The sequence below is a fragment of the Petaurus breviceps genome, unplaced genomic scaffold (assembly GCF_028583685.1).
Source record: "Petaurus breviceps papuanus isolate PSGF00001 unplaced genomic scaffold, PetGlider_PUasm1.0 174, whole genome shotgun sequence".
In the NCBI taxonomy this organism is placed as follows: domain Eukaryota; kingdom Metazoa; phylum Chordata; class Mammalia; order Diprotodontia; family Petauridae; genus Petaurus; species Petaurus breviceps.
In genome coordinates, this window is record NW_027185761.1 from 57253238 (window position 1) to 57266718 (window position 13481).

At 43.0% G+C, this 13481-nt stretch overlaps 1 protein-coding gene across 1 annotated transcript in view; it reads right to left on the bottom strand.

The window, feature by feature from the left end:
* The window catches only part of ABHD6 (abhydrolase domain containing 6, acylglycerol lipase), a 44137-nt gene extending 38734 nt beyond the window's left edge, over positions 1–5403 (bottom strand). Inside the window, exon 1 of the mRNA XM_069084251.1 lies at positions 5203–5403. The gene's annotated coding sequence lies outside the window, so the exon portion shown is untranslated. The remainder of the gene's footprint in view (positions 1–5202) is intronic.
* Between the last annotated feature and the right edge of the window lie 8078 nt (positions 5404–13481).

Consider the following 13481-nt stretch of genomic DNA (forward strand, 5'->3'; position numbering starts at 1 on the left):
TCTGAATCCATCAGTCTTGCTATGGTAGCATGCTGCCTAGCAAGGGATGATTTTGGAAAAGGTGAAGAAGATGGCAGACCAGAAGAAAGGCAAAGAATGTCTATAACTACAAAGCAGAAAGTGATAGAGGGGAAGAAGCCAGGCATCATCTGTCCCCCAGGGCCTTGGGGAGTCCATTATGATATTATCATGGAGTCACCTGACCCTGATGCTCCATTAAGGTATCATCTTCTCCCTGTTCAAGCTAAACTCTTAGAAAGGTGGTATCTGTCCTGTCTGCCTCCATTTCTTAGCTTCCCATTGCCTTCTTCATCCCTAAATTATCTTATAATCTGACTCAAAGGTTACCAATGATTTCTTAAGGCTTAACTCAAAGGCCTTTTCTTTGATCTTTGGACTTCTTTCATCATTGTCACCCACCCTCATTCCAACTGGACACTCTCTTGGCTTCTGAAGCAACATTCTTGTTTCTCCTCCTCCTCGTTTAAATGTTCTTACTCATCTTCTTTCAAATTCCTACTCTTGTCCTCACCACACACATACTCAATAGTCCTCAAGGGCTCCCTATTGCCTAAAGGCTAACCGGCTGAAGCCAGTGAAGCTGTTTTTGAATGTTTTGAATGATGGTTTTTAAAGAACAATCTGGCTCCCATCTGCCTTTCTAATCTTATCTCATAATACTCCCCTGCCCAACTGGCCAGCTAGCTGATGTCTGATCTTGACATCCCTTCTCTGGCATTTCCCCCTACCTGGAATGCTCTCCCTCCTTACCTCCTTTGAATCTCTTCAAAGCACAGTTCCTATGACAATTCCTAGTGTCAATCTTTCTTTTTCTGCCCAGGGTTGCACCTCTCTGGTAATGACTTCAGCTAACTTTGTTTTTACTTAATTGTGTAACATCATATATCCTTCCACCTTCCCTCAACTCAACTCCTTGAGGGCAGGGACCACTTTTTATTTTGAACATCTGTCCTTAGCACCTAGCATAGAAGTATCGGCTTAATCAATATTTATTTAATTAAACTGAAAAAATGTAGGGGGAGAACATGATTATTACTTTAGGTATTTCACAGGAAAAAGGGATTGGACTTATTCCATCTGACCCCAAAGGGCAATGGGTAGAACCAACAATATTTATTTCTCTTCATTCCCCTTCCCCCAAATTCTCCAGTATCATTGAGTCATTTGGGTTTACAACATCAATTTGGGTTTACAACTCCTTCTTATCTCTCACTTCACATATCTAGAAGTTAAAAAATCTTATCATCTCTGTCTCTACCACATGTCTCAAATATGCCCCTACAATTCCAATGGTGCAGGCCATCACCATCTTTATGGTCTACTGAACTGGCTTCCTAATTGGTCTCCCTGCCTTGTCTCTCCCCGCTCCCATCTAGTGATTTGTTCTGACCATAGCACTTCCCTGTTGAAGCAACTCTCTCTCATGCCTAGGATCAACTATGAAATCCTACTTTTCAAGCACTTTCTATCTTCTTATACATCTCTACCTTTCATGTACTTTGACCCCACCGTAATGACCTTCCTTAGGTTTTTCATACAGGACAATCCATCATCTCCCATCATCACACCTGTGCAGGTCTCTGTGCCTGGAACATACTCCCTTCTAACTTCTGCCTCTTAGGAGCCCTAGAGTTAAGAGTTTTCCCCAAGCCTCTCCTGACTTAGCACTTGATAATACATCACACTTTCTCAGATAAAAGATTAAAAAAGAAAGCCCATTAGAATTGTTTACATTTGCACGATATCCTTCCACAAGCCTTTGGCACTATTACTCAGCTTTTCTGGGTGGGTTGTTAATAAAGAAATTAATGTTGATACTTGGAGGTTTTAACCACCAGAGTAGCAAAAATGATAAGATATGGAAGTAGGTGATGTTGGAGAAGCTGTAGACAATAATAAAGCACTAGTGGAACTTTGAAGTGGGAGAATTCTTTTGGAAAAAGGTAATTTGGGATCACTCAAGAAAAGTCCCTGAAATGCTAATGTTCTTTGGCTACTCGCTGTCATGGGGAGGCCAAAGATAGAAAGAATGGGCCTTTGTAGGAAATGGGGCAAAGGGTGTATTTGCAAATAAAAATCAGAGAAGATCGGTGTCATTGGTTGGGAAGTGGTTAAATGAGTTGCCAAATAGGAGGAATTCAGAGAAACATGGGAAGATGCTGCAGAGAGAGCTAAGGACACAGAGCCAAGAGAACAACAGAAAAGATTATTAGACTGATCTAAGTGCCTAAATGGCAGCTAAACTCTAACTAATGATGACCAATCAAAACCTGTAGAACAAGTAAAGAAACACATAATGGAATGAAAATAAAATGTGAAAAAAGCACCAGTTCTGATCTAAATACCTAGGTTCAAATCCTGCCTCAGGCACTTACTACTTGTATACCTTGGTCGATCAAGCCCCTTAATTTCCTGGGCCTCAGTTTCCTCATTTGGAAAAACAAGGCATTGGACTAGATGACCTCTGAGGTCTCTTCCAGTTCTAAGTAAAGAATCTGTGTCGAGCTGCCTCTTGTTAGAAGCTTGAGGACTACAAGTGATAATATGACATATAATAATAATGCTCTATTGCAATAAGAGTGCTATGTAAGGCTATATATAGTCAGCATCTACACAATGTTTTAAGATTTGCTGAGTGTTTTACATGCTACCTCATTCAATCCTGATACCAACCCTGGGAGGAAGGTAGTATTATTATCCTTATTTCCCAAGTCAGGAAACTGAGGCTGAGAGAGGTTGTGCGAGTGGTCCAGGACCCCACAGCCAGTAAATATTGAAGCAACATTCAAACTCAAGTCTTCCTGACTCCAAAGCTACCACTCTACCCACTGAACCATGGAGGTGTTTCATAACAAAGTAGAATGCTTGTAGCATTCCACTGTAGCTAATTAATCCATTAGTCAGTTTCCCTTTTCTGTTTTTCAAAAAGGGGTGGTAGTGTTTATTGGGAAATGATCATGATGAAAAAACAAGACAAAGACACCAAAAAAAAATGTACAAATACTTGTTTTTTTCTTCTTTCCGTTTTCAATCCCAAACACTAACAAATGGATCTTTCGATCCCCAGGACCTCACAAGGCCAGCCAAGTTAAACAGCTTGACCCTTCTGGCTCTGACTTAGATACTTTGTTTTAGGTAAAAACAATACACAAAGCCAGGTAGGATATATCACATCCTGTGCAAGGAATTTTCTCTTTATAGTTCCAGACCACCCCCTCACAGTTTCCTGTATACAAATTCTGTCTCCAACTAGGTCTGAGTTTCTTGAAATTTCTATTTTCTTCTAGTATCTCCTACTGTATGTAGCTTACTGCTGGGCCCACAGGCACCACTCCACTCAGAAATGTTCTTCCTCATCCCACACAGCTGCCAAAGCTTCCTGTTGGTACATTCATAACAACATCTTGCATCTGATGCCTTCTCTCCACCCATCAACCTTAATTCCAGTCTTCATCACCTCTCACCCAGATTCTTGTTAATTGCTTCTTAATTGCTCTCCCAGCCTCAAGCCTCAACCTACTCCAGCCCTTACACACTGCTGTCAAAGCAACTTTTGGCAACCAAAGATCTGACCATTTAAATCCCTACTCAATCACCTCCTACAGCCTCTAGCATCAAATACAAACTCCTGCTTAGTGCTTCACAAACTGGTCCCAATCTGTCTCTGCAACCCCACTGGACAATACTTGTTCCTCTCCCATTCTGTGACTGAGCCCAAATGGTCTTTCATTCTGTTCCTCTGACATGATCCTCCAGCTCTAGTCTCTATGCTTTCCCCATACCTGGAATAAATTATAATGCTGAGACTGACTGACTGGATGCTTCTTAGAGATTCAGCCTCTTCCTTTAAGATACAGCTAAGCACCGTATTCTATGCGAAGCTTTCCCTGGGTGCCCCCAATGGCCAGTCTCTTCCATACTTCACTGCCTCGTATTTAACTAGTCTGTAGAGAGGTGTACTGATTAACTCCCTATTTATGCTGTCCAGATTTGTGCGTGTATTTCTTGTTCCCACCATTAGAAAGTAAACTCCTGGAGAGCAGGGATTGTTTCTACTCCAATAGTCAGCGCTTAGCCCAGTGGAAGGCACACAAAGACGCTAAGTAAACATTTGGTGAGTGAATGACTACCAGCGGTGGTGGAGTGTACTGAATCGTGGTCTTTATGAATGCCATAATGTGGGAAAAGGTGGGTGAAAAATCCATGTGCAATCCCTTTAACAAATATATCCAATGGCGAGGTTCCTCGGAATAGTATTTTTTTGACCATTGGTATACCACCTGCCCTCAGCATTGGTCAAGGGGTTACTTCAGCCCTAACATTCAATACTTCCTTGGATGACCAGAAACAGCCTTTAGCCAATTTGCAGGGAAGCATACTCCAAATAAATTCCCTGGTGCTGAAGCCAGAGGGTTCAGATCCTGTTAAGCCCTTCACTTCTCAGGGAGCCTAATCAGTTTGCTCAAGTGTGAAATGAGGGGACAGGACCCAAGTCTAAATCTAAAATACTGTGATGCTATGAGCGGGCTGCGTGACCTTGGACAGATCACCTCCTCCTTTCTCCGAGTCTCAGTTTCCCAGTCTGTAAAATGAGCTGGCTGGACTAAATGACCTCTAGGGTTCCTTCTTCCAGCTCTAAACCCCAGGCGCAGGTTCCGCCGGGGATGGGCTCCGGGCTGAAGCTGCCTTTGCCTCGCTCAGCCTCGGTCCTCCCGGCTTCCTGCCTGCTCGGCTGCCCGAGCAGAGCTGCAGGCACTAAGGAAGCCCGCCGAGTAGGGTGTCCCTCGGAGATACCGCGGGGCTGCGGGTGCCAAAGAGCATAGAGTGGCGGTAGGGGCGGATGGGGTGGGGGGTGGGGGGCGCAGGTCTTTCAAAGCCCAGGGCTGAAGGCCTCCCTCCAGCAGCATCCTTGAGTTGGGACGAGCTGAGCAGCCAAGTTCAAGGGATGCCACAACGCGGGCCAGGCACGGACTGGAAAGGACCCCCATCCACACCCCGCAGGGCCTCGGTTGGTGGCATGAAGAGGGACGGCCCGGCATCCGACGGGACAGAAGGCGAATAGGAGAGGGGACCCCCCCCCTCCGACCCCCTACCGCCGCCGGGGGCAAGGGGCATATCCTGTGCCATCCCCACCTCTCTCCAAGTGCAAGGCGCCCCCCTCCCAGCCGGGCCCCCGCTCACCTCCTGCCGCGGCTGCCCGCCTCCCGAGGGTCGCCCCCGATTGCCGCACTCCCCCTCGGCCGACCTCCCCGGGTCGCTCTCTCGCTCGCAGCTCTGCCAGCACCTTAAAGGCGCCGTGGAAGCGGACAGATTCCGTCCGCCGACAGAAAGTGGGCAGCAGCCCTTCCTCCCTCCCTCCCTGCCTGGACTCCGCCCGCGGCTCCGCCCCCGACTCTGCCCGGTTCTGCCCGCCTCCGATCGCTGCCCTGGCACCCGCGCCTGGGTAAGTGGTGCTAGAGGGCGGCCAGAGAACGAGAGCGAGGGCGGCCGCCGCCACTCTGGGCCTCAGTTTCCCCACCTGCAAGACAGCAAAGGGAAGGTCGCACAAGATGAGAGGAGCAGGGAAGCGGATACCTTTATGACTGGATTAAGGAAGAACTCTTGACCCAGCTAGGGGTAGAGACGATCGCAGAGAATAAAACGGGCAGTTTCGATTACGTAAAGCCGGGGCGGGGTGGGGGAAACTTGCAGAAACAAAATTAATTCACCCAAAATTATAAAGGAAAATGTTAAATGGAAAGGAGAATCTTGAAAAAATTAAAAGCTTTTGAAGACACAATCAAATTATAAAGGAAAAGGTTAAATGAGGGAAATCTTGAAAAACTGGACTCCTTTTGAATGAATAAAATCAGATCAGGAAAGAAAGGGTTAACTGGGGAAATCTTGAACATTTTTTGCAAAGACAAAATCAAATTATAACGGAAGGATTTCAATGAGGGAAACCTGGGAAAACATCTCTTTTTGCATAAACAAATTTACGTTATAAAAAAAGGGTTGAGTTTTGCATAACCAAACTCAAATTAGCAAGTGTTAAAATTGTCTGTAGCAAGTTTCTCTAGGAGCTGACATCCAGTACTTACAGACTGAGAACTGTTTCAAATCTATGGGAACAAAAGCCATCCTTAACAGTTATGAACAGGAAAGATGCAGAAGATAAAAGTCAAGCTGTCAATAATCATAATGAAAAAGTGCTCAGGTCCCACCGGTAAAAAGAGAATAAAGGACACCAAGAGAAGAACATCAGGGAGATATTTTTAAAATACTCTGAAGGAAATTTAGAGGATGTCAGAGGCAAGCTGGACAACTTTGGAACTAACATGTCAAATTTGTTATATACTTAAAAAAGAAAAACAAGCTGTTATGTAACAAATTTGCAGTTTCATATGTAATCCTCTTGTGTTCTTCATGCATGAAAATGTTTGTATTTGTCAGTACTTATCAAATTCATAATAATAAAAAAAATAAGGAATATTTAAACGATGGATTTGGACTGGGTGACCTCTGACCTTCCTAATCTAACCCGGAACTCCCTGCAGTCTGAAGTCCTGTTTACTGATTCTCTATGACCACCTATTTCATTACTGTTTTCCAAATGTGTTCAAACCAGACCTTACTCCTCCTAATGAACAACTCTTGAATTTTATCTGAGACAGACTCTCAGGCCAAGGCTTCAGGATCTCCTACGTTTTCTCATCTTTTCCCTCAGGGTACAGGGATAAGAGGTGACAGAATGTGTTGTCTCTTTTAGGGTTATAGTCTACTTGACCAAGAAAACTCTGGAGCCTGAATTTCAATGGTAACCTTCAAGTCAATTACAGGTAACCTTCAAGTCAATTACAGGAAACCATGGCTTTTCTTTGGTCTGCAATTCCTGCAGTTCTTTCAGCCCCCAATAGATGGAGGTCATCTGCTGCTCGGTCATGGATTCCTTTCAACATCCAGAGTTGCTCCCCTGCATACTCATTCCCTGCAATTCTCCTCAGTCACCAGAAGATGGAAGTCAACCCTTTTCCCAGGGGACCAGCTTTCCTCTAGACTTCCACTTCCACCAGTAACCCCATCTTTTCTTTTATTGGAGTTCCTATGATACCTGGACCAAAATCCAAAGATCTTCCAAGGGTCTCAAGGAACTACATCATGTTACACCTTACAAATAGGTCTCTACCCTCAGTTCCACAGTGGCTTGTGGTGACTTATTACAGTTGGATATCCTCTTATGAAGGAGGTTAGATGAATATGAGTGGAGTATTGGACCAACAGTCAAGAGAATGAGTCCAAATATTGTGTCCGATGCTTACCAGATGCTGGCTTTCTAGCCCTTTGCGTTACCTGGCACATAACGGGAACGTAAAGGACATATATTGATTGATTACTACCTTGTATGACCCTTGACAAATCACTTAACTTGTTTCAGCTTCAGTTTCTTCATCTGCGAAGTGGAGATAATACTTACTTCACTGGGTTGTTGTGAGGTTCAGATGACATAATATATGTAAAGTATTTTGCAAAATTTAAAGTTCTACATTAATGTTAGCTATCATCTTTCCCTTCCCTTACTCCCAAGCTTGCCACCCACTGCAACATTTCCTAGAGTTATGGACTCCAGAGATTGCCTTAGCTTCTCTGTAGCAATCTCAGACTTCACTGATGCTTCATAGGAGTATCTGGGTGGAGTTCTCTAAATAACCTGGGCCTGGTGCTGTAAACATTTTTTGGGGAAAGGAGGGGCCCTGCATTTCTCTGACATGACACCATGTTGAAGAAAGAAAAGACTGACTGTTCCTGCTACACAAGGTTTTACAGTGAACATTTATCTTGGAGGCCAGGTGGCCTATAACTGTTTAGTAAGTTCTAGGTGTTCTCATTCATTATGTCTGGAGCATTTTCCACTCATTTAAACCAAACTGAACCAGTCCACTGGCCACAGCCCTTTGTATTGGTTCCACCACACTCCTGACAGAGAGGCTTCAAATAGCCCTGTTTTGGCAAAGAAGGACATGAAGTGAAAAGAATTGAAAAATATTTCCCAAGGTCATGTATTAATCCAGGCTGGAACTGGGGCACCAAGTCCTTTTATGAGTGAGAGCCAACCATTGGACAAAATAAGACCGGATTCTTGACCCCAGGGAATCCTGGCCAATCTACTGACAGAACCCCCATTGGGATACCTGTGTTAGTAATAGTATCTTCAAATGTTCAAGTGGGAATAGCTGTTTCCTTATCAACTTTCATGTCTCAACATGATACTGAAGTGTAAAGTTTTGAAATTATCAAATGCCAGGATATGTATCAAGAAATGACATTATGCTTGGTCATCTGGCTTATTTATGTTATTCTAATATTTCAGTGGGTCCATGAGCTCATGAGTATGGATATTTCCTCCAATTATGAAAATCAGGGCCCATCCACACCTGCCAATTCCATGTGACTCAGATAGATAGATTATAAAAGATAATAGGAGAGAGAGAGAGAGACACACACACACACACACACAGAAAATAGATCAAGCATTTATTAAGTTCTTACAGTGTGTCAGGTACTGTGCTAAGCCCTACAAGTAAAAAGATAGTCCCTACCCTCGAGAAGTTTACATTCTAAGGGGGAAAACAATATATACAGGAGAGCTGGAAATGGGGGGAAGATGGCATGGTATAAAGATGGCTGGAAGAAGAGACCAGTTTGGGGAAAGATAAGGCCAAAGTTCCCCTTCCAGCTAGACATCTCGGGAGCAGAGTCCAAAATTTCATTGGAGAGGATATAGGGATTATAGCCAGATTGTGGAGAGCATGGTGTAGAGGGTCCAAAACTTTCTGTTTTCTTGGGACCTCTTAAGGATACCAGTGGAGCCATAGGCTGGCCACTGGTTATCCTTCACTCTTACCATGTTACTGGTCCATCTTTTTTTTACATTTGTGTTTCTATTCCTTGAGGCATAGGACTGCTCTCTCTGTTACTCAATACACTCCACTGGCTCCCTATTGCCTCCAGGAACAACTAAACTCTCTTTGGCATTTAAGAATCTTCACAACCCCATCCCATCCAACTTTTCCAGTCTTCTTAGACATTTCTCCCCTTTGCCAAGGCTAGAGTCAAACTGTCCTTCCTACTCTTCCTCATTCACAACATTCCTTCTGCTATCTCCATGCCTTTGCACTGGCTGTCTCCCACACCTGGAATGTTTCTTTTCTCCCCTCCCTCCCACCTCTCAAATGTCTAAGCTTCCTTCAAGGCTGGCTACCTTCTACATGAAGTCTTCCTTGTTTCCCCCTGCTGTGCCTTCCTCCAAATTGCTTTGTATAGCAATTGTGTGGCTTGTTTATATACATAGGTGTGTACATGTTGTCTTTCTTGATAGAGGCAAGCTCACTGAAGATGTAAATTGCTTCACCTTAGCCTCACCTTGGCTACTACTCCAGTGTCCAGCTAGTACTTGGCACATAATAGGTGCTTATTATTGACTGTTATAAATAGGGATGATTTGGGGAGGGCCTGTTACTGAGCCAAAGTCCATTGGTCAGAGTAAGGTTGGGAACAATATTGACAAAAGCATCAGGACTGGATAAAGATCTGGGAGTGTCTTGGGCTGCATTCAAGGCTTTGAATTCATTACTTAGAGGGTTTACATATGAGAACCGACTGAGTATCTGAAGGATTGTCATATGAAATAATGCTTAGACATGTTCTGTTTGACACCAGAGGTAGAGATCCAGGAGCAAAGGATAGAAGTTGCAAAGAGGAAGATCTAGGCTTGATTTCAGGAAAAACTATCCTGAGTTCAACATGTTCTAATGTGGAATGGGCTGCTTTGGGAGGTAGTGAGTTCCCCATCTCTAGACGTCTCCCATTTCAACTCAGACTGTGATTCTGAGATAGGAAAGGTAGGAAACAAGCATTTATTAAGCTACTATGATGTGCCTATCGTTGTGCTAAGTGCTTCATAAATATTTTCTCATTTGATCCTCACAACAACCCTGGGAGATAAGTTCTATTATTATCTCCAACTTATAGTTGAGGAAACTGAGGCAGACAAAGGTGAAGTGACTTGTCTAGGGTCACACAGCTAGTAGGCATCTATGGCTGGATTTGAACTCAGGTCTTTCTGACTCCAGGCCCAGCATTCTATCCCCTGTGCCATCTAGCAGGATAAAAGACTGGGAATCTGAGCTTCTGGGCTGTTATCTATCTATCTATACATTATCTATGTATATCTATCTGTTATTTATCTATCCATCTGTATCTATCTGTTATCTACCTCTCTGTTATCTATTTCTATCTTTTATCTATCTGTACCTACCTATCTATCCATATATCTGCGTATCTATCTCTATCTATCTATCTATCTATCTGTCTATCTATCTGTCTGTCTGTCTGTCTGTCTGTCTGTCAGTCTGTTATCTATAACCCACTTAACTGGCCAAGGTGGCCATTCTATTCAGTTGATCATATGTGAGCTATGACAAGGTAAAGACAAGAAATACATATAAGCCTGAGGTCAAGTTGTACTCAACATTCTTGGGCAACAATACTGTCATTTTTTCAGGGAGATCAAAGCCTGGCATAGTCATCCATTCACTCATTCAACAAATAAGTTAAAAGTCCCCTCTGAGGCTTCTTGGGGGTGTGAGGGTGATCCTGACTTCTCAGACTTTTCCAACAGAACCTGAGCCCGGGTAGGTCCTATCAGCCTGGGAAGGTCTTGCTGTGTGTCTGTCCCTCAAGGACCTCAATGTTGGGGAGTCTCATCACCAGAAGGGAACAAGAGCATTGAATTTTATGGCCTAAGAATTGTTGGAAAATGTCCCATAGCTATTGCTATTTTCATTGGTAGGGGTATGAAGACCAACAGAGACAAAAGAAAAGCTCTTTGAAGGACCAAGGTGCTATATGTCAGAACCTAAGGTGCCATGATATAAGACGGCCCCAAAAGGAATGTCTGGTCTGAGTTAGGAGGACAAAGCACAAGCTGGAAAAAGTAAATAGCAATAAAAGTGTTCATCAGAATAAAAATGCAAATAATATCAAAAGGCAAGCACATGACTCTAGACAATGCCACCACCAGAGGGATGGAAGGCTACAAAATTGTAATTAAAATTATGGAATTTTGACAATATGCTGTCCCTGGTGAGGAGATAAGGGCCCCCCTCTTAGAGGTTCACAGCAATTCTGTTTCTTCCTCACTTGAAAGTCTGGAGTTGGGGGGCGGCCAGGTAGCACAGCGAGTAAGAGCACCGGCTCCAGTGTTGAGAAGACCTGGAGATCGAATCCCGGGCTCAGACACTTAGCACCCACCCAGAAACATCTGGCCGTGTAACCTTGAGCAAGTTACTTAACCCCAATTGCTTAGGGGCGGCCAGGTGGCTCAGCGAGTAAGAGCACTGGCTCCAGTGTCAGGATGACCTGGATCAAATCCGGGCTCAGATACTCAGCACCACACCCAGCAATAACTGGCCCTGTAACCTTGAGCAAGTTACTTAACCCCGATTGCTTTAAAAAAAAAGAAAGTCTGGAGTTGGGGGGAGCGGTTTTATCTATTTGTGTCTTTCATAGGAAACCTTAGTTTGCACTCGAAGCCAATTCAAAGTCTTTTTATCACCACACAATAAGCCAGTAGGAAACAGTCAGTATACCCTCAAAGTCTGAATCATGGAGGGAAAAGTCTTTTCCATCATGAATTTCTAGAAACAAATTCACCAACCCTCCCCTTGGATTGACCCTGTGCTCTAAGTACCAGACCCTTGCTGGCCAGTTCCTGATTGAATTTACTGTTATTATTAACTGAACATCCACAGCAAAACTAGTAAGCAAATAACAAGGCAAGATAACGGGGCAAATCTCCCAAGTGAACTTCTTCATTAAACAGAAAAATATTGTAACATGCATTTGAACAAAGTAAATCATACTTTTGCTTAGGTTCCCATCCAGATCTGTCCATGTACTTACCATGCTCCCTTTGCTTTCTTGCCTTTGCTTTTGGCTAGTATAATTGTCTTCCACATCTAAGTTGTTATTTTGTTGATTTCTTCTTTCATCACTTTCTATGTTTTCCCATATGTCAATTTTATTCTTCATGTTTTTGCTTTTACAGGACTATAATATTCCATTATGTATGTAAAAATACACACACTACATACATATATGCATATATGCACTCATACACACACTCATGCATATGTGTATATATAATGTTTTTTGACACTGTGACTTCCCTGTAAGAAAATTCTTTCTACCAATAGAAATAAATACCTGCTAAAGTCTTAGAGATTTGCCTGGTCCATTGGAAAGTTAAGTGACTTGGCCAGGGTCACAGCAGCCAGGATGTGTCAGGAACAGAACCTAACCATCTTCCTCCCTCTAAGGCCACATCTCTATCTCATACTGTACTACTGCGCATTTCATCACATTAATATACTATAGTTTATTCTCTCAAAATAAATCTCAACCCCATTCCCCTGCCATACCCAGGTCTTCCTCAGTTCCTAGGCAAACAAGTAGTTTCCTGGTTTTCATCCTAACAAATAAGGCAGCTCCTGATGTTTTTGAGCACAAAGGTCCTTTTTTCCCTTTTAATGATATAAATGAGAAGCAATATACTGCCAGCCAGGCTCACATCATTCCTCTGACACGTACTGATTTCATGAACTTTCACCTTTTATCACCTGTAGGCAACTCCCTAAAATGGTGACTTCCAATGGAGCTGCCATTCTGCTTTTGGTGGAGGGAGTTACCATACTGAAAATTCCCAGCTGCAATGAGGTCTAGACCAAAAAATGCAATCAAACTACAATAAAGACCCAGTAATTCCACTGCTGCGCCAAGGGTAGGACTAGGACTGACTTTCTGGCTCTTGTTCTCTGTTGTGAAAATCACCTTCTAGTTGGTGCTAGTAGACAGACCCAAAAGTATGATAGGGGGTTTATATATTCAGTTATTCTGAAGTTGTTAAATACCAACAAGTACAACAACCATGTCCATATGCAAAGAATAAGTGAATAAAAAAGATTGCACATGAAACCATAAATCTAATTCAACACATTACAGTTTCAAAGCTGTTTTAATGGTCTATATTTCTAAGAAAAAAAAAAAGAAAAAGAACCCTTCAATGACCCTCTTTCTCTTTGAGGCAGCTCAGTGTCACAGTGCACAGTGCTGGGCCTAGAGTTAGGAAGACCTGTGTTCAAATTCAACCTCAGACACTTATTAGCTATGTGATCCTGGGGAAGTCACTTGACTTCTGCTTGCCTCAGTTTCCTCAAGTGAAAAACAGGGATAATAATAGCAATTACCATATAGTATTACATTTGAGAGTCAAATGAAATAGTGTTTGTAAAGTGCTTTATTTAATAAGTGCTTCTTCCCTTCTCTAAATTACTTTGCAATATTTCATATATCCTTTGAATTTATTTATAATGATGAAGATAGATAGATAGATAGATAGATAGATAGATAGATAGATAGATAGA